Raw genomic sequence first — 24,132 nt, forward strand, 5'->3', positions numbered from 1 at the left:
TGGGAGATAAGACCTAGTCTGGCCAGTTCTACATCCGGCCTGTCTTTCACAAGTACCAGTGGGGGCTGGAGTCAAGCCCAATCTGTCACTCCACAGTCCTAATGCACACCTGTGCCGGTTCAGTCTGTAGCTATGTACAGGCATGCTTGCTGCCCCCAGTCCTACTCTCGGCCTCACCAGTGGGAACCCCCAACCCAGCTGGGGTGCCTCCTTAGCTCCTCAGCAAGGCCTGACCCCACCCGTATTTCTTGGGCGAGCCAGCAAGACAATGCAGTTCCACAGGGGTGAGTTCCACATTGCCTTCACAGATTCTGCTATCAGATCCACTTCTCTTACTTTTGTTCTCCCCTACGTATATACACATGTCATGGACTTATCAATGGAAGTCCCTCAACTATAATTCCTAACCTGGACATAAAAATCACAGGTCATCTCTCACTATCATCTGTGTGATTCTGTTACTTTCCTGTAAATCAAGACCCCCTCAAATCGTGAGGGTGCGCCCAAGGGCCTTTGGTGCCCTGGCCAGCTGGGCCCTTCCAGAGGGAACCATGTGGTCTGGCTGCAGGCACCTATGTGGGTCAAAACAAAGAAACAAACATAAGTTACAGGATGGGATGGTCCCGAAAGCCTGCTAGTGTCTCTCTCCCCCATGGAGCCAGTGTGCTCAGCTATGTGTACCTGGATATGTTTGAAAAGCCTCCAAGCAGAGGTTCTTGGAGGCCTGTCTCAAGCACCTCTCCCCCAGGGCAGCATATAAATTCTTCATGTTATGATTCAATTGTTAATAATAAACCATAGTGATGTTGAGTTTAATTTCTTTTCCTTTTCTTGAGAACCCTGGATCCTGTACCTATGGCTGTGGAGGCTACTCAGAAAACAGATCGGCCCTGTACTGAAGACACTGCAGTGATAGAGTCAGCCCATGCGAACACAGAAACAGCAACCGGAGGCTGCAGGCTCACTCCCGGAGGAGAGGCACACATCCCAGCTGAGCGGTGGAATGCCCTGTGAGCAGCTGCCTTCTAAATCTAAGCCCAGTGTTTGTGAGCCATCAGCTTAATTTAGACTGAGTCCAAGGCTGTGTGGATAATATCACCACCATGGGCCCTTTGGAGTTGGAGGCAGGAATGACAAACAGCCAGGAATTTCATATACTGACAGCCTAACCAATGGAGTGGCCTGAGAGCATGCCCTGGCAGCAAGAGGTAGACAACCAGAGGTTGTAACGGGCTCACTCATTCTATGGAGTGGAGAAAAACAAAGCAGCAGGTAGACTACCTTTATTTGGAGAGGCTGGAGGAAGCTGGATGGGGGAGATAAGACTGTGCCTTGAATGAAATGTAGGATGGACTGAGAAGAGTTGTCCCCTGATTCAGGAACAGGTGCTTTAGAGGTGCCAAAGGATGGTCCTGCAGCCAGTCAGGATCCCAGGGACAGTACTGGTAGAGAAGGTGTGACTAAGAGGACCTTGAACCCTGAGAGCCTAGAATCTAGAAGCTGTTGAAATGCCTCTGCTGGGTGTTGGAAAGCCCTGCTGGCTGCTGCTTTCTGGGTGGGACACAGGTTCCTTAATGTTCTGATGTGCACCAGGGGCCCTTAGGTTCAACAAACAGGGACACATGGCTCTGGCCTCTCTCCCATGGCCTCAGGACATCCAGTGTCCCCTTCAGGAGGTCTGTGGGGGACAATTCCCAGGGCTGCCTTCTTTTGGGTGCTCCTGGGTCTGAACTCCCTCCTGGCTGAATCCTCAGTGTCTCTACCTCCTTCAAGCCTGCTCCTTCTCCTGGCCCCACCCATTTGGAGGGACCCATCCCTTTCCTGGATTTCTCCTGCCCATTTGAAGAGGGATTGATGGCTTGTAGGCCTCCCACAAGATGCAGTTCTCTCCTTGTGATTCTGCCATCAGCTGACAAAATATCATTCTCATCCCACTTGGCTGCAATGTCAGTTTGGATAGCCCCACCTGCTAGGCAGGGCCTTTGTGTTAGTGTCTTGGTTCCCAAAGTCTTATGTTCATGGTAAATGGAATCAGAGTGAAGATTTGTTGTGGTAGTGGAGGTTAAGAGGTAAGCCTGGTGGAAGGTGTTTCAATCATTGGTGTATCCTTAGAAGTTACTTCTCTCCAGAGGGCTGGGTATTGGCCTGGGATGGTCCCAGCCTCATGCTGGGCTGCCTTGCTCACGTGTGGTCCTCCCTCCCTCCTCATGCACTGTGCTGTTCTGGTCCTAGCCTCAGCAGTTGGCCAAATCAATAGGGCATTTTTGGTCTTGCACTGTGAATCTCTACAAGTGTGAGCTGAAATAAACCTAATTCTTCCTTCAGTGTCTCCTCTGGGATGTTTATCGTAGTGACACATAGCTGACTCATAGGCTCAGGGATTTGAGATACAAGTTGGGGTGATGTTTCTAAGGCTGTCAGGGGTGTTCTTGAGTGCCTGTTAGGTCATTCTCAGCTGCAGGGACTGGTTGTGACCAACTTAAGGCTGGGCTGTTTCCTGTCTGACAGGAAGCCTCTGCACTTGTCACACTCAGCTTTCACTCTGCAGTTAACTGCCGCAAGTTCATCAGCATGAGACAACAGTGCCTGCTTCTCATGATGCTGGGGAGCTGTTGTGCCGGTTTTTTGAAACCCCCAGATAATCATCAAGTCTGAAGTCGGTGCTGAGGCAAAAAGGTGGTTTATTCAGGTTAGCCTAGGTAACCCAGCGACCTCCCCCAGCCCAGCATGGCTGGGCGGGGGAGGGGCAGCCGCAGCTGAGGCTACAAGGATCCACAAGGAGGACCAAAGAAGCGCGAGCCAGAAGAGCCAAGCGAAGGGGCGAGAGCCCAAGCCCCCCAGTTCTTATACATTTCAGGCTATTAATTATACAGTCATGAGTTAGCAGGCTTCTATTGGTGGGTTTGAAACAAGCAATTTTCAAAAAGTACAAATCGATGAGCTATTGGGCTGTGAATCTTATCAAACACCAGGTACCTCCTTCCTGAGGAGTGGTCTGCCTACGTGACCTGCCAGGTGTCACGTAGACTATCAGGCCTGAAGTTCACACAGCCCCCAGCCAAGCCATTAAGGCAGAATCACAAAAGGCAGAAAACGCCTAGGTTCTTCAGAGCCAGCTGAACAGGCCTTCTGGTTTGTCTCAGCTTCACTTGGTCTGAGTAGGTCACATTCAGGGTCAGCTAGGTGATGGGGCTGAGCTGGCTGAGGTACGGTCTTCATCTGGCAGGCTAATCTGGGTTCATCCACTTGCTGGTGGTTGCAGGGTTCCCAAGAATAGACAGAGAGGGTTTGTGTCAAGACCAAAGTGCATCTCAAGTCTGTGACCTGAGTGGGCAGTTGAGTTTCAGCCCTTCCTGAGTAGTATCTGATTTTTGTTAACTCATTTCATTTTATCATCATACTGTTTTTTTAAAAAAAACATTTGCTCATTTTATTTGAAAGATAGATTGACAGGGATCGATGGCTTAAGAGCTTAATCCCCTGCCTGCAGTTCTAGCATCTCATAAGGGTAGTGGCTCTAAGTGCTAGTCCTGGTTGCTGCCCTTCCCATACAGCTCCCTGCTTTTGGCCTGGGAAAAGAGCAGAGGATGCTCAAGTCATTGGGCCCCTGTATTCACATGGGAGACCCAAAAGAACCTTCTGGCTCTTAACTTCAGATTGACTCAGCTGTGGCATTGCAACCGTCTGTGGAGCGAAACAGCAGATGAAAGATCTCTCTCTTACTTGTCTCTGTAAATCTGCCTTGCAAATAGAAATAAATCTTTTTGAGATAAGGAAGGAAAGAGAGAGAGAAAGAAAAAGAAATAAAGACAAAGAAAATTATGCTGAGGATTAAGAGAAATTGAGAGAAGGAAACCCACACAATGGGCTCAAACAAAGGTGGGAATACATTCTGTGAAAGAGAGAGCCATGATGAGGAAACTGGGCGATGGCAACAAGAGGAACCACAGGGATTGCTTTCATTGTGACCAACTTAGCAATGCTGGCATCACATATGCACACTGATTTGAGTCCCAGCAGTTCCACTTCCAATACTGCTTTTTTTTTTTTTTTAAGATTTCTCAAAGTTTATTATCTGAGCACTACTTGTAGTATCATAGCATAGGAATCAAAGATGTAACTTAAAAAACTTAAATAAACTTTTGAGACTCACTTCCGTTCCTTAAAGCACAATCCAATCAATAAACAATACAATTTCCACATCAAATACAAGTCAGTAAAATAATTCCCCAAGCTTACATGTATATGATTTCTGAAAATAACACTTTTAATACATTTCTGTAAAAATATTTTACATAAGGCGTATAATCAATTTTTACTTGATTGGGAAGTTTCCTGCATCAGTTTTCCAAGGATAAATGTGTGCCACCTAGTGTTCAATCTCTGTAACTACTAATCTTACAAATTCACAATTACTAAAACCCATTTTTTTTTAAAGATTTATTTTTATTATTTTTTATTGGAAAGGCAGATATACAGAGAGGAGAGACAGAGAGGAAGATCCTCTGTCCGATGATTCACTCCCCAAGTGAGCACAACGGCCGATGCTATGCCGATCCAAAGCCAGGAGCCTCTTCCGGGTCTCCCACGCGGGTGCAGGGTCCCAAAGCTTTGGGCCGTCCTGGACTGCTTTCCCAGGCCACAGGCAGGGAGCTGGATGGGAAGTGGAGCTGCCAGGATAGAACCGGTGCCCATATGTGATCCCGGGCGTGCAAGGCAAGGACCCCAACCACTGCGCCACCTCGCCGGTCCCAAAACCCATTTTTTTAAACTACATTTTAGAAATGGTTCTCATAGATAAATTCAGGGCAAAATAAGATCATGAAAAGAATGTGTATTATACCAAAATTAGTATAAAAATAGCGTTATATTACTTAAATACAAAAACAGACTTTTTTTTACTTCACATGCAAATATGTACCCTTTACATTTTATTAAAATGTCTAGAGAACACCTACGTAACTAGAGTATACAGAAAAACTGTACAGTCTAGTCCAAACCAGGATTTACGCAGAGTCCATAATGAGAACAACACAAATGGCTGATCCAAGACATCTGTTTACGCAAAGGAAGTGGCTAAAGCAGGAAAGGTAGTGATGCAAATTCTTTCACAGATGTGGTCTTCTACCCATAATTTCCATTACATCCAAAGAGCAAGGTGCGCTTAATATCCCACTTAAGATTATTGAGCATTACCCAGTTTACAAAGCAACAAACATCTTAGAAATAATAAATCAGTCTGTCTTAACAAATTGCAGTCATGCTAATGAAATTTGAATCTTCTCTTAAGGATCATGGCCAAATTCCAAACTGTGGGACAATCTTCAGAAAAACTGGAATGTAAAATGTTGAGTTCCGTTTAGATATCATCAACATCTTCATCATCATCTCCAATGTCATCAAACTGGATTTCATCATCATCTCCGGGACCAAATGTATCAGTTTCATTGATTTTCACGTGCTCTGGCAGCTCGCCATACGCTTTCAGACTTCTGGCTTCATCTGCATTGTACTTTAAATTACATCAGCCTTGTTGTCCTGATAGTCTCGGAGGCCAACCAATATAATGTCTGAGGTATTTATCCAAACCTTTTTTCTCAATTTCCCTCTGATGTGACACAACCTCTTTACACCATCAAAACACATTGCTTCTAATCTTCCATTCCCCAACATTTTGATTACTTGAGCATAATCTTGTCCATCCTCTTTGAACACCAGTTCTCTTTTTTCAGATTCATTTTCATTCTTACCTCTGCGTCTGTTTTTACCTCCTTTACCTTTATTCTTCAGCATGGTGGTGATGGTGACTGCGCGCCATTTCTAACTGTTGTGCTGGTGGGTGCTGGTGTTGGTGGTTGTGGTGGTGTCGGTGTTGGTGGCGCCAACCTGTCCGAGACTGCGCTCAAGGGTTGACAGGCGGGAGCATGCGGGACTACACGGCCAAGATGTGCTGGCGCCCATGCTCTGCAGCGGCAAATGGCGACGTGGCTGCTGGCGTAGTTTTCGCCTGCCTCTCGCCGTCCCAATACTGCTAATATGTGTGGGAAAGTGGCCTAAGTGCTTGGATCCCTGCCATGCATGTGGGAGATTCTGATGGAGTTCTTGACCCCTGTGGTCATTTGGGGAATGAGCCAGTGGATGGACGTTTGGAAGGTTTCGCTCTTTCTCTCTTTTTCATTACTTGTCTCTCTCCAACCCTCCCTCTGTGTGTGTGTGTGTGTGTGTGTGTGTGTGTGTGTGTGTGTGTGTAATGCTGCTATTAAAATAAAGGAAGAAAAATTTTTTAAAGATTTATTTATTTTTATTGGAAAGTCAGACACACAGAGAGCAGAGGAAGAGAGGCAGGGAGAAACAGCCTTTGTCTAATGATTCACTCCCCAAGCAACCACAGTGGGTGGAACTCAGCCAATCCAAAGCCAGGAGCCAGAGAGTCTTCTGGGTCTCCCACATGGGTGCAGAGTCCCAAGGCTTTGGCCATCCTCAACTGAGTAGGTTATGGTAGCCACACTCACATTCAGGTCAGCTGGATGATGGTGCTGAGCTGGCTGTGGTACAGTCTTCAACTGTCAGGCTAACCTGGGTTCACCCAGTTGCTGGTGGTTGCAGGGTTTCCAAGAGTAGGCAGAGAGGGTATGTGTTAAGATTCAAGTGCATTCCAAGTCTCTGCTTATCTAATGTTACCGATGTCCTGTCAGTCTAAGTAAATCAAATAGGCCAAAGCAAAGTCAGTATGCAAGAGGGCTACCCAAGGGAGATGTGTATCTACTGGTTCACTGTGCAAATGGCCACAATGACTCTGGATGAGCCAGGCAGAATCCAGGGGCCAGAGACTTTATCAGAGTCTCCCACATAAGTGGCATGGTCATTGAGTGATATTAGGCCATTGAGTACACCTTTGCCAAACATATTAACAGGGAGCTGGAGTGGAAGTGGAGAAGCTGGGACTCAAACCGGTGCTCATATGTGATGCCAGCATTGCCACGTCATGAACAATGAAGGCAGTCATTGCAGTTCTTCCTGTGGCCATCATCCCATCTCCTGCTCACAGCTCTCTCCTTCATAGAATGTATTCCCACCTTTCTTTGAACACATGGTCTTGAGTTTCTGTCTCTAATTTTCTCTGAAGTCCTTTCTTTCCCTTGCTCCCTTTCCTTTTTTCTGAGACTTATTTACTTGTTTGAAAGGCAGAGGCAGAGAGATTCATCTGCTGGTTTCAGGTGGCCATAGATGACATGGGGCAAAGCTGTGAGGTAGCAGCTTCTTTCAGATCTGCCACAAAGATGTAAGAACCCAAAGACTTGCCCATCTTCCGCTGATTTCTTAGGCCATACGCAGGGACCTGGAACAGTGGGTACTGATACTCCTACGGGATGCTGGTGTAGCAAGCAGCAGCTTTCCCCACAGGTGACAGGGCTGTGTATCCCTCCCTCACCCCTCTACCCACATTCTGGCTTTCTGTCTCTGTGTTTTCTTTGCCTGCTTTAAGTGTTTTCTCCTCCTCTCTCTTGCCTTCTCTTCACCTTGCCTCTCTCTTCACCTTCTTCTGGCACCTAATGTGTTATGATACACTCACACCATTGGTTTTAAACATTTCTTCTCCCAGGTTCTCTAAGGCTCCTGAAAGCAGCCAAGTATCTGGAAGTGAGAGAAGTGATAGATTCTGAGTTGGGATTCTGACTAGGATTCTGAGTTCCAGTTTGGGCTTCAGGAACAGCAGTGGATGTAAAAGGCTTTCCGATATGCTATTTCCCACATCATTTCTCTGCCCACAGGAAAAGTCCCCAGACTTGAGCATGACATGAGAGTTTATGGCAGGCTTGGTGGCAGCAAGTCTGTTGTGATAGCCAGTACCAATGACTCTGAACAGCTGTTGATGCCTAGCGCATCCAGCATAGCCATGAAGTACTGGGAAGTCAGTCAGTCTCTCTCTCTCTCTCTCTCTCTCTCTCTCACACACACACACACACACACATACACACAGAGGCTCTAACAATTTTTAAATAAAAATAAATATGTAAGAAAATGTTTTGGATCTAATTTGTTATAGATGTAAGAATGGGTATATCTGTGTTTACCAATGCTTCGATTTGTAGTTTTCTTTTTCTTGTGGACTCTTTTTTTGGTTGGAGATACAAGTAACATTGGTCTCAGAGAAGGTGTTTAGCCTAGCACTTAAGATGCCTCTGTCCCACACTGAAATGCTTGGGTCTTCCTCCCTGGCTTCAGCTCTGCACTCCACCTTCCTGCCAAGACAGGCCCTGGAAGGCAGCAGTGATGGCTCAAAAACTGGATTCCTGCCACCCATCTGAGACATGGATCGTGTTTCCAGGTGCTGGCTTTGGTCCCTGTGAGCATTTGGGGAGTGAACAGTGGCTAGGAGCTCTCTCCTAGTGACAGTGCCTGCCTCTGCTTCTCAAATTCATCTGTGCAAGTGTTTTTCATCAAAACGATGAAAAAGGAAGAGGTGAGTATCTGGTGCAGCAGTAGAGATGTTGTTTGGGATGACTGCATCCCATCACAGAGTGCCTTGGTTTAAATCCTGGCTCTCACTCCAGCCCCTCCCTGTTGGCATCCAATAGTGGCTCAAGTACTTGTGTCCATGCCTCCCACCAGGGAGACGTGCCCTGAGTTCTGGGCTGCTGGCATAAGCTTTGTCAGTCGTGGTTGTTTCAGGCATTTGTAGAGGAGAGTAATGAATGGAAAGTTTCTTTCTCTCTCTAGTTTTTCATAATATTAATGCATAAATAATTTGCAAAATTCTTGAAGTGGTAATGCTTACAGAGTAAATTGGGACGTTTTTTCTTTCTTCCTTTATTTTTTTTTTTAAAGATTGATTTGGCTGTAACTGCCAGAGCTGATCTGATCTGTAACCAGAAACCAGGAGCTTCTGCTTGGTCTCTCATACAGGTGCAGGGTACCAAGGTTTTGGGCCATCCTCTGCTGCTTTGAGCTGGATGAGAATTGTAGCAGCTGGGGGCATGGATCCGGCACCCATATGGGATCCTGATGGATGCAAGGAGAGGGTTTAGCCACTAAGCTATTGTGCTGGACCCGTGGTCTAGGTTTTGTTAGGTTCTTGCCTTTTACTTAAAAGCATTTTTAAGTGCAGGTACCAACATGGCATAAACAATTGGTAAAGTTTATTCAGAAGGCGAGAAACAAACTAATACAAAGAAAAAGAGGGTAAGGGAGAGAGATTGATGCATTGTGTTCTAAGAGAAAAAAAAAAGTTGAACCCCTCCTGAAACTGATTTTTATAGGGCTTGAGAGGGGAGTGACCAATTACAGTGCAACCCTCCCCCTAAGTCCCAGGTAATGATGAGAACTCATGGGTGGGTGAAAAATGTTACACAGCTGGGGAAAGTCAGGCTTCCAGACTTGTGACCCTAAGCTGCCTGCCTAGGCTATGTCAATATTAGTCGCAGAGATATTCACATTATTTTTTTGAATCAACTTTATTAACTTATTTCTGTTATGGAATTTATCCTTTTAAAAATTAATTTGAAAGGTAGAATTACAAATTGAGAGAAAGAGACCTTTTATTAGCTGATTCATTTGCCAAATGGTCTCAGCAGCCAATGCTGGAACAGACAGAAGCCACGAGCTTCATCCTACTTTTTCACGTGTGTACTGGGTACCCAAACATCTGGGCTATTCTCTGCTGCTTTCCGAGTTGCACCAACAGGAAGCTGGGTTGGAAATGAAGCAGCCAGGATGCAAACTAGTGACTTTATGGGTCAGCTTCCCACATGAGGCACTATGCCAGCCCCTATTCAGTTTTTCTCACTTGCTGAATTTATTGATAGAAAGTTGTTCCTGGTACACCCTACTTTCCTAGTTATGTTTTTACTATGGATACTGATCGTCAACCTCTCATTCCTGATGTTAGTAATGTGTGTCTTGCAAGAGATTTTTATGCTTTATTGATTTTTTTTCCAAGTTAGCAGTTTTTGGGTTCATTGATTTGTATTGCCCCCAGTGATTTTTATGGATTTTTTAAAAAAGATTTATTTATTTATTCTATTGGAAAGGCAGATATACAGAGAGGAGGAGAGACAGAGAGGAAGATCTTCCATTCAATGGTTTACTCTCCAAGTGGCTGAAACGGCTAGAGCTGAGATGATCCAAAACCAGGAGCAATGAGCTCTTTCAGGTCTCCCATGAGGGTGCAGGGTCCCAAAGCTTTGGGCCATTCTCCACTGCTTTCCCATGTACAAGCAGGGAGCTGGATGGGAAGCAGGGCTGCCGATATTGGAAGTGGCGCCCATATGAGATCCTGGCACATGCAAGGCAAGGACTTTAACCGCTACACTATCGCACCGGACCTGATTTTTATGTTTTTACAGAGTCGTAATAATAACAAAGATGCAGGAAACTACTCTGGAGACATATGAGGCCTGCAAGGCTAAAAATTATTTTAAATTATGTAGCAGTCTGAATGACTGAAATATCTTATGAATGATTCTTCATAGAAAGAGCCTTAAATGAAAGTCACTGCTTGGAAGTAGATGTTTCTCTCTCATGTGTAGATGCTTAACGTGGCAGGGAGGGCTGTGTGCCTGAGAAGTTAGTGGGGTGTGCACCTGCAGTCCAAGGCTAGCCTCCTCCCCAGGTTCTGGTTGCTACTAAGCCCCAGTCTGTGGAAAGTCTCCCTCATATGAGCTCCCAGTGGCTTCATCTCCAGGCAGCGTCTTGCTTTGCCTTGGCTTCCCAGCCTCCCTCCTAAGTCTTCTCCACTGCTGGGTGCTTCCTCTCTTCCAAGAGGAACAGGTGCCAGCCTTAGGAAACCCAAAGTGGAGACTGGAGACCACACTGGGCCACCCTGCTTCTGCTTTACAGGGGCAGCAGAGAGCCAGGGGTCTCTCCTGGGTCCTTGTCCTGCCCCTCCCCTTTGCAATGATGATAAACCCCACCCGCTGAGTATGACATCACTGCCCTCTGTGTTCCAGGTATTCTGGAGTTCAAGACTCTTGAGCTTGAACTTGTGTTCACTTTGTGTTGGACAGAGCGCAGTGAAAATGCGGCGTATTCTGTTACAGTGGATAGCTTTCTTGATGCTGTGGCGAGGAGTGGAGCCTCGCCCCATCAGTGTGATGGAAGGTATGGCCATCTTGCAACCAAGGAGCAGAGACTCTCTGTGATCCTGAATCACTGGCAGAGACACTGCTGAGGAGGGAACACAGGCTTTCCCCCTACCTGCCTTTTCTACCCCTCACAATTGCCAGTAGGGATTTAGTGCATGGGAGAAGGCAGGAACTTCAATCGATTTCCTAACTTGAAGCTTTCTTAATATCTGGAGCCAGAAGATGCTAGCATACATAGTCATTTAACTTTTACTATCAAAGTCTTCTAAAGAGAGCGAGCAAGTGAGCGAGAGCATGAATGAATATCTGATAGGCTGGTTCCCTGCCAGGATGGCTGTGACAAAGAGGGCTGGGTTAGGCTGAAGCTAGGTGTCAGGAGCTTCTTCCTGGTCTCCGACATGGATAGCAGGTGCTGAAAAGTTATGGCCGCAGTGGGTGGCAGAAAAGGCATTGAATGTGTGTGTATTAAGTACAGGGTTCAGTGCTGCTCATAGTTTTAGACATCTGCTGGCTTTTGGTGCCTTGTGATAAGGCAGAAGCAGTGTATGGCACAGCTAGGATCCCTTAAGGTGCTTGCATTTCCTCCACAGTTTCTGATGGTGAATTTTCTTCAACTCAGAAAAGTGAGGATGAAGGTTTTGCCAAAGACTTTGGTAAATTCCCTTGGCTAGAGGTGAAGAGTCATCTGCTAATGCCTGGTTACATGCCAAGCAGCTCCTGGCTCCTGACTGTATTGAATCACTCTGGGCACGCAGGCATTTGGGGAAAAAAACAGTAGATGGGGAGAACTTTCTTCTGTCTCTCCTCCTGAAACCTATAACTCTTACTTTCCAATAAAATGGATAAATCTTTAAAGAAAAAAGGAGGGGAATGCAGATTGGGAAGTGGCTTCATCATAGCTGGTTGCTTTTCCCCACAGATATTAAAAATACATTTTCATCAGTGATGAAAAACCAGGATGAAAGTTTGGCTAAGGATGTTGGTAAGTACCTTTGGAAACAGGTAAACTGTCACCTGCTAATCACTGCTCTTTTCCAAGGGACCTGTTCTGGCTATGTTAAGAGGATAATTTGATTTACATCAGAATGGCTGAAGAGGGGTCAGAGAGGAGAACTTGTCATGGATGCATTTAGTTGAGTCTTTAAAAAAATAGATTTATTCATTTATTTGAGAAGCAGAATGGCATATATAGACAGTGAGAGGGAGAGATATAGTTCAAGAAAGAGGGAGCAGGAGGGAGGGAGGAATAGAGGGAGAGAGGAGAGAGAGAGATTGAAATTGATTTTCCAAGTGTTGGGTCTCTTCCAGAGGGTGGAATGGTGATTGGTGTGCCAGGGTGAACTGGAGCTGCATCTAGGTGCCCAGTGCTAGTTCAGGGACCCAAGGTTTAGAGACAAGATGGATAAGACAGACATTAGATGTATGCTGAAAGTATGGGATTGAGGACTATGCATGCTTTGAGGGGGTTCTGCTGTGGTTGGCTCCTGTGCATCAGGGAGGAAGCGTTGTCCTATAGAAGTGTTAAGGGGCTTCCTCACACACAGCTGGTTGTTCTTGCCCACAAGTCCAAATGATACATATTCCTCAATGATGAAAAGTGAGGATGGTGGTTTTACTAAAGACTTTGGTAAGTATCGTTGGCTATAGGTGAAGAGTCACCTGCTAATCTCTGACTGTTGCCAAGGGACCTGTTCCTGCTGCATTGAGAGCAGAATTTGCTATGAGGCCAAAACTTGTTCCTCTAAGTTTGAGTGTCTTAAGAACAGAAGCCAAATACAGAAAGCTTTCGCAGGTCAGGATCTTGGGTTTGCACCCTTCCACCAAGGCCCCCACAGGGGGCTCAGTCATGACGGGCAATTGAGCCTTGATTGCTTGACTTGCTAGTGTCCACTCCGACAGAGGATACATGCAGGGTTCTCTTGCAAGGGCCCAGGTGCCCTTGCAGTAGCTACTATGTCGGACACAACAGGAATTGTCATGTTTGCAAGTGACCTTGGTGTTTTTCTTTTCTTAAATGATTCATTGATTTTTTTGTTGGAAAGGCAGATACAATTTATGGAGAGAAGGCGAGGCAGAGGGACAGATCTTGCATCCCCTGGTTTACTGAATGGGACAAGAACTGGAGCTGAGGCAACCTGAAACAAGATCCAGGGGTTTTTCATGGGTCTCCCCCATGGGTTGAGGGTGCCAAGGGGATGGGGCATTCTCTCCTGATTTTCAGGGCCACCATCAGGAAGTTGTATGGGAAGTGAAACAGCTGGGACACTAAGTGGTGCCCACATGAAATCTCGGCCCTTGCCAGGCTGGGCTATAGCTATAGCCCAGGCCCAAGCACATCTGTCTGCCCCAGGCCCATGTAAGAGGGAAGTGAGTTCCTCCGGTTGCGGGGGATCAGCTTCAGGTTTGGGAGGATTTTGTCATTTCGCTGCCACCTCCAACAAGGAGCTGCCAAACTGTCTGACACCATAAGGTGGCTGGGCACCACTCTATCTGGGTGACATTTTAAGTAATTTTCAGTGCAAATCACATCAGCTACGGATCAGAGATGAGAATTTTCCATTTTCCTCTTGGGAACCTGACCATTGACATTTCGGTACATCTGTGGTATGCATGAATTGTATTGAGGGAGTGAAGCCCTCACACAAATGTCAACAGCCCTGGACAACATAGGAATATTTGAATGAGATGGAGTGTGTGTAGGTATATTAAAACCATGCATAGGGTGTGGTAGTCTCGATTATTTCAGAAAACTGCAGGGGTTCATGCTGGGTAAATACAATATATGGAGAGAAGGCGAGGCAGAGGGACAGATCTTGCATCCCCTGGTTTACTGAATGGGACAAGAACTGGAGCTGAGGCAACCTGAAACAAGATCCAGGGGTTTTTCATGGGTCTCCCCCATGGGTTGAGGGTGCCAAGGGGATGGGGCATTCTCTCCTGCTGTTCTGCAGATCTGGGGAGTGGCTTCATCACAGCTGGCTCTATTTCCCCACAGATGCCCAAAAGCAGTATTCCTCCCATTTGGACAATGTGGATGGACGTTTTGCTGATGTCTTTGGTAAGTCCTCTTGGCTCTAGGTGAAGAGTCCCCTGCATATCCATGGCTGTTTGCCAAGGGACCTTTCCTGCTTTGTTGAGGCCAGAGTCTGGCTTGAGGCCAGAAGCTGTTCTTCAGAGTCCCAAGAAATCAGCCCAGACTCAGGAGTGGAGAGACTACTCTGAGGTGTGCCAGGTCGGGACTCTGGGTTTGTTCCCTTCCAGCTGCACCCCCACCGAGGTCTCAGGGGGCATGGAGCCCTGAGTGACTGACTGACGGGGAGGTGTCATGACTGGTGGAGGATGCACGCAGGCTTCTCATGCAGGTGCCCCAGCTGGCCTTGTGCTCCTCCTTGTGCACCTGCCGGTTAGGAGACAAAAAGTGTTGTCCTTGCAGTTGGTCCTGATGTCCCTGAATCCTGCCCCACATGTATAAGAACAGTGAATGCTTATGTATAGAAATGTTCCATTTGCGGAATCCCTCAATGATGGCTATTTACCAAGATGTTCTTTTTTTTTTTTTAAGATTTTTTTTTTTTTTATTGGAAAGGCAGATATACAGAGAGGAGAGACAGAGAGGAAGATCCGTCTGATGATTCACTCCCCAAGTGAGCGCAACGGCTGATGCTATGGCAATCCGAAGCCAGGAGCCTCCTCTGGGTCTCCCACGCGGTTGCAGGGTCCCAAATCTTTGGGCTGTCCTCAACTGCTTTCCCGGACCACAGGCAGGGAGCTGGAAGGGAAGCGGGGCTGCCGGGATTAGAACCGGCGCCCATATGGGATCCTGGGCGTGCAAGGCGAGGACCTTAACCACTGCGCCACCGCACCGGGCCCACCAGGAGGTTCTTGATATAATGCCAGAGCTTCATCATTTCTCCCACTTTGGAGCAGAGGCTCAAGCACCTGGGTTTCCTTTTGCTGGTTTCCCAGGTTCATTAGCAGGGTACTGAGTTGGAAGCAGAGCAGCCAGGACTTGATCCAATGCTGAGATGGGATTGTGAATCTGGACAATGGGTGGCCAGCTTATAAGGACAGCTTTACCCTGTGGGTAGGCACATGTTGTGGAGTGTTGTGTTCAGGCACCTTCCTGCTCTGTGTCCCTCTGTGATGGCTTGAGGCTGGGGAGAAGGTCACAGGTTGTTTAGATGACCTTGCTATGGGGTATCTGTGGTGTGCAGCAGCCCCTGAATGACTGTGTCAGGACTTCCCAATGATGTTTATAGTTCCCGGAACTAGCGTCCCCAAGAGGCGAGTACCAGTGTCCTGCATGCCACTTGCCTGGGTGCTGGGCCTCTTGGGGATGCTTTGAGCCTAGATCATTGCTGAAGGGTGCTGATGATACTCCCCACCCATATGGGCAGGTATGAGTTTTGGAGCCCAGCAACTCCTGTGATCAACCAAAGTGAGAACTTAGCTTCCCAGGCAGACCAGATCACTCCCCACTGAGGTTTGCTCCACCGTGTGCCTGTGCCCTGAGCAACATGGGCCTGGCTAGTGTCTTTCCTCTCCTTTGTTCCTCAGCCCTTGCTGCACTGGTCTTCATGCCTGTGTGGGTGGGTGTAGGCTTCTGGTCCTGCCCTGTGTCTCAGGGCTGCAGAGAAGGCCCGGTCTCACTAGGCCCTGAGTCCCCCAGCACCTCATAGAGTGAGTGCCTGTGCAGAGGCAGAGCTTAGTCAAGCCTGATGTATGAATGACAGAGTTCATACTCCCAGCCTAAAGGCATGGTGACCTTCAGGAACTTAGGCTTGCTTCTTCCATCAAGTGTCTAGGATCATCTCAGCAAGGCCAAATCCCTGTGTTCCTGGTGCCTGTGCCAGCTAACAATGGACTTGGCTGCAGTTCCTGAAAACCTGTCAGTGGATCTCAGTGCCTTTGAAGGGGCTTTGTCCTAGCCACATGAGGACAGAGGCCGTGGCTTTGCTGTCATATTTGACTTGATGGTCAGTTTCTCTGAGATGTTCAGGGTCTCTTCTGGTGCTTGTATCTGTTGATCACCCAATGGCTTCTGCATCTCCAGATGTCACCCCTGCTTTCCAAGCATGGTGAAGAGGAGAGAAGGTAGGTAGGGATACAGCATCAGATTTCCTTTCTCTTATATTCAGAGCAGCACCAGTGTCCCTGAGTGCCAGGGGTCATCCAGGTGGACCATGGCTCTGTTCAGACTGCTAAGGAGAGTGGCAGAGGAAGTGTGCATCTCTCCTTGAGTGGCCCTTGCAGCTGGAAGCTCAGTTAGATATGGCAGTGTTGGCAGTTGCTGGTGATGAGTGCTCACAGAATTGGTGGAAGACACCTCTGCTTTTTGTCTTGTATTAGGAATGTGTTTCCCTCATAAGCCTTTTTTATTCCCTTCCTACGTAGTTTAAGTGGTGTGGTACTTGCACTGGGTGGAAGCCTGCTGTTTACTAGCTGGCTTGGGGTATTGCTAGAGGAAGAGGGTGATGAGTGTTTCCAGGCATGTTGCTTCCAGAATGATCCTCACACTGGCTGTCTTCAATATGCCTCTAGGTATTGATTTATTTAATGTTCACAAAAGTGACAGAAAACCATACCCACCAAACAGTGAGGGAAGCAGAAGTCAGAGAGGAAGTTTGGGTTTAGGTCTGTGTGCCAGTTTCAGGAGCTCTTGCTGTGAAAAGCTTCCTGGGAAAAGCACTAACATTTCAAAGGAAAGAAAGGAATGTGTGAACAGGGAGGAAGCCAGTGTTAGAGATGTGGGTTAGGATGACCACAGGAACAGAGGGGAAGAAGACAGTGGTACTGAGAGCCACAAGGAATCAGGGCAGAATTCCAGCTCCGTGTCTTGAATGAGCCGTTTCCCACCCAGGATCTCTTGAGCAATCTCAATATTTCTGATGACGCCAGTAGCAGGAACTTCCCTACCCAAGACTGAGTGTGCTAGAGTTTAACCTCCTGTAGGTTTCAAGTCTGCATCATGTCTTCATGTGTTTGTGGATCATTTTAGGAACTGATGTAGCAAACTGAATGCATCCCGCCTTGTTGAGGTTTGACATGCCATTGTTTGTTTCCCTAGATGATATTCTATTGCAAGTATCTGATGAGCCAAGTGAAACTTCTTTTGAAGAAGTAAAACCGACAGACTTATCGTCTTTGGTGGAAAACATGAAGGAAGGCAAGTATATGCTGGGAACACGCAAAATGCACCTATTTCTATAGGCTTGTATTTGGTGTGAAGTGTGCTACTCTGTCACATTCGACTTGTTGTGACCACATCCCAGTGGGGTGAAATTCAAACTCGAGCTGTGAAAGAATTTCCCATATCCTCTCTCTCGCTAGCCTTATGAAATCATGATCTCAAGTGGAAGCACATGTTTATGAACATTGATGAACTCAGATGTTCATAGTCCAGGAGTCTGATTTGCGATTGGGTTCAGTTTGTTGTAGCATGAGCTGTGAGTGAGGTGATAGCTTTCTGTGTAGCGGCTGTTTCAAGCACATTATCCATGTGTACACTGGTCACTGTTGCTGAGGTGGGGAGACAGAGCCTTCCCACAGCCCACCCCATTGTCCCACTCCTGCTCTAGCTTCTGTAAGATATGTAGCCAGAGCACTGGGAGACAAAGGATGGGAAGCAGCAGCAGCAGGTGGCTGCATATGTAAACAGATAGGTGGTGGGGCAGGGATGATATTTGGTCTAGTGATGAAGATGCCATTTAGGAGGCTCTTGTCTCACACTGGAGTGCCTGGGTTCCATGCTCCACTCCTGACTCCAGCTTGCTGCTAATGCACACACTGGGAGGCAGCAGGTGAGGGCTCAAGTCTGCATGTGCTTGAGCCCTTGCTGTCTTCCTGGGGGAGCTGAACTGGGTTTCTTGATTCTGAGTTTAGCCTGGCCCAACCTGCTGATTTTAGAGGCATTTATGGTTTAAGCCAATGAATAACTTCTGTTCGTTTCCATTTGAATTTCAAAAGAAATTTTAAAAATAGAAAAAGCTTTTAAGAATTTATTTATTTATTTATTTATTGGAAAGGCAGATTTACAGAGAGAAGATCTTTACAGAGATCTTTCCTTCACTGGTTCACTCAAGTAGCAGCAATGGCTGTATCTGAGCTGATGCAAAGCCAGAAGTGGAGCTTCTTCTGTGTCTCCCAAGTGGGTGCAAGTTCCCAAGGCTTTGGGCTATCCTCTACTGCATTCCCAGGCCAGATGCAGGGAGCTGACGGGAAGTGGAGCACGCAGTAAATGAACCAGTTTCCATTTGGGATCCTGGTGTGTGCAAGGTGAGGATTTCAGCCATAAGGCTACTGTGCTGGGCCTGAAAGAAATATGTTTTAAAGACATATTTACAGAGAGAGAGGGAGAGAAAGAGAGAGAGAATGGTTCTGCACCCACCCATTCATTCTCCACAAAGCTGCAATGGTTGGGACTGGTCCAGGGTGAAACTGAGAGCCCAGGTCTCTGGCTTCCCACATAGGTGACAGAGACCCAACTACCTGGGCCATCTGCTGCTACTTTCCTAGGTCTGTTAGTGGGGAGCTGCATTGGAAGTTGTGTAATTGGGACTTGAACTGGTCCTCCTGCAAGGCACTGGTGGCTTAATAGGTACCACAGTGCCAGACACATAAATATTTTTTTAAAGTTTTGCTTCATTCCAATACCATATAACAGAGAAAGCCTTATACAAGCACATGTGCATAGGGAAGAAAATTGGAAACAGGCAGGTTCTTGTTAGGATACAGGCATGTGTTCTGTGTTGGAATTGTGAGCATGTAAGTAATTTTACACTTCAAGACCCTGCTGATGTCTTTCTTAAGTCACTTGATTAGGAGAGAAAAATTTGACTACGCCAGTCTGATAGCTTGGCCTTTTCCCTGTTGCATTTCCTTCCTTTGCTTAATATGCTAGTGAACAAAGCATTAAGAACATGCTTACAGTGTTAAATGTGTGTGTCTGCAGTGATTCACCAATGCCTTATTCCTGGGGAACTATGTGTTTGTCACTTATCGAATGCAAGTAATTCTTGAAATCATTTGCTATCAAGCAGACACACCTTTGTACCAATTTTCCTGTCAGGGTCACACTGTCCTATGCACAGGTTACTGAATTGCTGAGTGTGTTGTCTGCTGGGAAGGCATGGGAAAAATGAAGGTTGTGACTGGTTTTGTATTGGAGTTCTTGCAGACACTTTGTGAACGCTATGTGGGTGCAGATCAACCATACACTGTTCCTCTCAAAAACACCATGGGGACAAACATCAAAGAGAACAGGTGCAGGTCCAGTGAAACATTTAACCACAGCTGAGGTTTCTTTCTCTTAGATACTCCTCAATCAAAGGACTTGACCAGTTCTGAATTTACATCAAGTTCCATTATGGACAATAATATCGTGGTCAAATTAGTTGGTAAGTAACCCCTGAATGTGAAACCTTGAGGCTGTATTTAGAGAGCCATGTGCTTGTGAGGAGTTATTTCCCAGACATCCTGTACCTGCTGCATTCCCAGCGATGCCAAGCACTTCTTCTTGACCCTAGCATCTATCCTTCAAGTGTAAGAATCCCAAGAAATTATGCAAAATATGTGAGACACGAAGGTGGGAAGGACCCTGCTTCTCACCCCAAGTTCCAAGTAGGGGAGCAGGATCACCACCCTCCCCCCCGGGGGGCCTGAATTCTTCCTGGGAAGAGAGTGAAGAAGTGAGTTCTTGTGTGTGGTGAGACTCTGCATGATGATTTTGAAAGCATTCCTGGTGATTCTAGGCTGTGACCCATTCATCCACCCCACTTGTGTCAGGGACCTATTAAGAGACAAAGAGATTAGATGGGCCATGGTGGGTGTGAAATGCTCTAGAAATGTGTTGCTTTATTAAAACAGCCATGGTATAAGAAGATGGAGAGGAAGCTGTGCAATGACTCAACTGGCTAATCCTCCCCTGGCAAGTGCTGGGATACCACATGGGTGCAGGTTCATTTCCTGGCTACTCTGCTTCCCATCCAGCTTTCTTGTTATGGCCTGGGAAAGCAGTCAGGGATGGCCCAAAGCCTTGGGACCATGTACCTATGTGTGAGACCAGGAACAAACTCTTGGTTCCTAGCTTCACATTGACTCAACTCCAGCCATTGCAGCCACTTATTTGGAGGGTGCACGTGTGTTTGGAAACCTTTTCCCTTCTTTCCTTCTCCCTGTAAATCTGCCTTTCCAGTAAAAATAAATACTTAAAAATAACAACCACAACAAATTGCATAAGTGGCCAGTGCAATTTTTTTTAAAGATTTATTTTTATTATTTTTCTATTGGAAAGGCGGATATACAGAGAGGAGAGAGAGAGAGGAAGATCTTCCGTCCGATGATTCACTCCCCAAGTGAGCGCAACAGGCCGATGCTATGCCAATCCGAAGCCAGGAGACTCTTCTGGGTCTCCCAAGCGGGTGCAGGGTCCCAAAGCTTTGGGCCGTCCTTGACTGCCTTCACGGGCCACAGGCAGGGAGCTGGAAGGGAAGCGGGGCTGCCAGGATTAGAACTGGCGCCCATATGGGATCCCGGGCGTGCAAGGCGAGGACCTTTAACCACTTGCGCCACCGCGCCGGGCCCGGCCGGTGCTATTTTATAGTATGCTAGTCGCCCCCTGCGATGCTGGCATTGCACTTGGAGGCCAGTTTGTGTCCAGGCTGATCTACTTCTGACCCCCGTTCTCGGTTTTGGCATGGGAAAGCAGAGAAGACTTGATTTTTTTTGGAAGAAATATAATTCATGAAAATAATAGCCAAAAGAGAGTAGAGGTCTTATATAAAAGACCTTTTACAAGAAACAGAGAGTTGGAGATTTCTGTACCTATTTCCTTTTTGAAAGAATGATTTATTTGAAAGGTAGAGTTATGGAGTAAGAATGAGAGAGCAAGTGAGAGCAAGAGAGCTATCTTCTTTCCATGCAATGGTTCACTCCCCAAATGGCGGCAGTGGCTAGAGGTGTGCTGGGCTAACGTCAGGAGCCATGAACTCCATGCTGGCCTCCCATTGGGTGGCAGGGTTCCTGGCATTTGAGCCATCTTGTGCTGCTTTCCTAGGCTCATTAGCTGGAAGGGGTTGGAAGTGGAGCAGGCAGGACTCAAACCCATGCTTTGTTTGGTTTTGTGAAGATTTATTTTGCCAGTAAGTTGAGGCTAAATAGAGAGAATGGGAGAAAGATCTCTTCCGTGTACTGTTTCACTCCCCAAATGGCCCAGTGGCCAGAGTCGGGCCTCTCTGAAACTGGGAACCTGAGGCTTCTTTTGGGTCTTCCAAGTGGATATAGAAGCCCTAGGACTTGGGCCGGTCTCCTCTGCTTTCCCATGATACAAGAAGGGGGCTGGGTTGGAAGTGGAGGAGCTGAGATTTGAACGGGCATCAATATGTTGTGCCTGGGCCACAGGCAGAGGATTAGGATGCTATGCCACTATGCTGGCCACAAAGCTTGTTCTGCCTTTATGGAATGCTGGCACTCCAGGCTTCTCCCACTGCAGCACATCCTACTAGATTTTAAGCACCACATTCCTAAAAATAACAGGGAGAAATGAGAAGTTATTTTGATAACAATGAAATGCAACATTTCAAATATTATGGGATGTGTTAAATGCAGGGAAATTTCATGCTCCCCAGTAGGAGTGGCAACCCAAGAGGGAGGTGCCCACTGTTTCCCTACTGGACCCACTCCCACTGCTGGATCCTACAGTTTCCAGGTTGTTCTGCAGTTTAACTTGACAGAATTAGCCCCCCATGCCAGCATCTGCCAGCTGATACTGCAGCAAAGCCCAGTGAACCCAGTCCCACCCTGGCTTGTGCATGTACCAATAGAAACAGTCACACTCCAGCCTGGCTTTTCCCCAATACAGCTCACATGAGGCCAGCAGGTGTTGTAGCCCTGCCCAGGCTGACTGCCCCATCCCAACTGTCATGCTCAGCAGTGGGAGTGGTGGTCCAGCAGGGGAGTCCCATGCAGCCTCCCTACCAGTTTGTCCTCCTTGCCTCCTGGGTCTCATGTGTGCTGGTTGGGTGCTGTGACCCAGGCTGGTATGGCCTGCCTCACCTCATTTTCCAGTGAGTGCTGTAGCCTGGCCAGGCCCAGCTCACCCCTCCCCCAAATTCAGCTCATGTTGGTAGGGGCTACAGCCCAGCCCAGCCAGCCCCCAGTCCTGGCACTCATGTGAACTGGCATGTGTTGTGACCCAACACAGTCCATGCTAGACTTCATTCAGGTGCTCAGATTCACCAGTGGGTAATGTGAATTGGCCCAGGCTGGTTCATCCCAGGCCTGTGCCAACTTGAGCACCATTCCCTGGCCTAGTCCCTATCATGGTTCTTGCACTCACCTGCAGGGACTGAGTCCTGACAGAGGAGTTGTCCAAGCTCCTCCATCAGTACCTCTCCCAATGCCAGATCTCACACCGATCAATGCGTCCATGTGCCAGCCCTACTCAGTCTACCTCCTGTCCTAGCATGTATAGTGACCTTTCCTGACTAGCTTTCAACGCATTCCAGTTTTTACTGTTGGGTGTTACAGCGCAGCCAAGCCTGGGAACCAGGGCAGGGGGTGGGCCTAGTGGGGATTAAGGCAGGTCGCTGTGACTAGGCTGCAGCTCCCACTGGTTTGTGTGAAGGCCGAGTGTATGGTAGACAGGATTGGGTTGGGCTGCAACACCCATTGGTTTGTGTAGAAGACAGGGCTGGAAACAACTGACCCAGCAATTACAGCCATCAGCATATGCTGAATGGGGTGATGAACTGTGCCAGACAAGAGTCAGGTCTGGGATCACCTCAGATGAAGTTTCTTTGGGGATCCCTCCAGCTGAATTGCTGGGCTCAGAACCCCAGCTATGAAGATAATTGCAGTTTCCATAGTCTGACTGTGGAATATGTGTGTCAGAGCTGGGCCTCCTTGGTGCCTCAGACAGAGCAGTAGACAATATATCGAGGTGCACATGGAGGATATGGCAATACATTGGAGCCTGCAGAGGACACCTGGTACCACATCAGAGGACAAAGGACAGGACAACTTGATCAACTACCCCAGCCAAGTGTTGACAGTGACTCTCTGGGCAAAGAGAGACTCTAAGGTGGACCACGTCAAGTAGTGGATTCTGGAGCGTTTGCATCATGCTTGGAGTGATGAGATCGGTGGTAATTCAGAACTGCTGAACTATCAAAACCTCTTGAGCAGGACCCTTGGAGCGTGCCCCACATCAGGGACCCTGGGATGGTTCGTAGGCTGTGTGTGGTTTCCCCCTCTTGCCTCCCTCCTTTACCCAGATACTGGAAGGGAAAAAAGAGAATGTGAAGTGGTGATGTGATCTCACCCAGCTCACTGTAGTCCTTGATCCTTATCACCATAATCAACTAGATAAAAATCATCAAAATATAAATAATGAAAAATGAAAAGAAAAGATAAAAAACAGGGAAATTTATAGTTGGAATTATACACATTAAAAAAGAAGAAGGGTATGAAATTAACTAACTACTTGAGGGACATAGAACTGCAAAATGAATTGAAATCTAGTAGGAAGAACAAGTCAAAGTATATCCTAGAAAGCAGCAAAACACAGAAGATGGAGGATGATCAGTGAACCCTAACATTGAGTTCCTTAGATGCATCACCAATGTCAGAAAAAAGCATTAGCCACACTGGATAAGAAAGATGAGAGAAAGAGAGCAGCTTTTGAATTCAGAAATGAAAGGAGAGCAGTCATATGAGTTTTCCTAAAATAAAAAGGACATGATGAGAACAACATGAATATTTCTATGTGAACATTTTGGAGAACTTAGAAGAAAGGGAAAACACATTTAATGAGTCTAGAGACTGAACCAGTGATTGAAAAAGCTTCTCAACATAGAAAGCCAGGTGAAAGTTGCGTTCAGTGGTGAAACTACAGAATGTATAATAATTGAAGGGCAGACAAGGACACAGATAGAAAACTGTGAACTGATATCCTACTGTCTCATAGCATTTTAAACTTTCTACACAGCTATTATCAAGTCATGTGGTATCAAAATAAGGCTAGACATACAAGAGCAATGGATTTTCATCA

General features: G+C 47.0%; 1 pseudogene; it reads right to left on the reverse strand.

Annotated features, from left to right (window-relative positions):
- Positions 1-4,916: 4,916 nt before the first annotated feature.
- Positions 4,917-5,850, reverse strand: LOC121165409 (annotated as a pseudogene).
- Between the last annotated feature and the right edge of the window lie 18,282 nt (positions 5,851-24,132).

Source organism: Ochotona curzoniae, unplaced genomic scaffold (assembly GCF_017591425.1).
Source record: "Ochotona curzoniae isolate NIBS_2020 unplaced genomic scaffold, NIBS_Ocur_1.0 contig_883, whole genome shotgun sequence".
In the NCBI taxonomy this organism is placed as follows: domain Eukaryota; kingdom Metazoa; phylum Chordata; class Mammalia; order Lagomorpha; family Ochotonidae; genus Ochotona; species Ochotona curzoniae.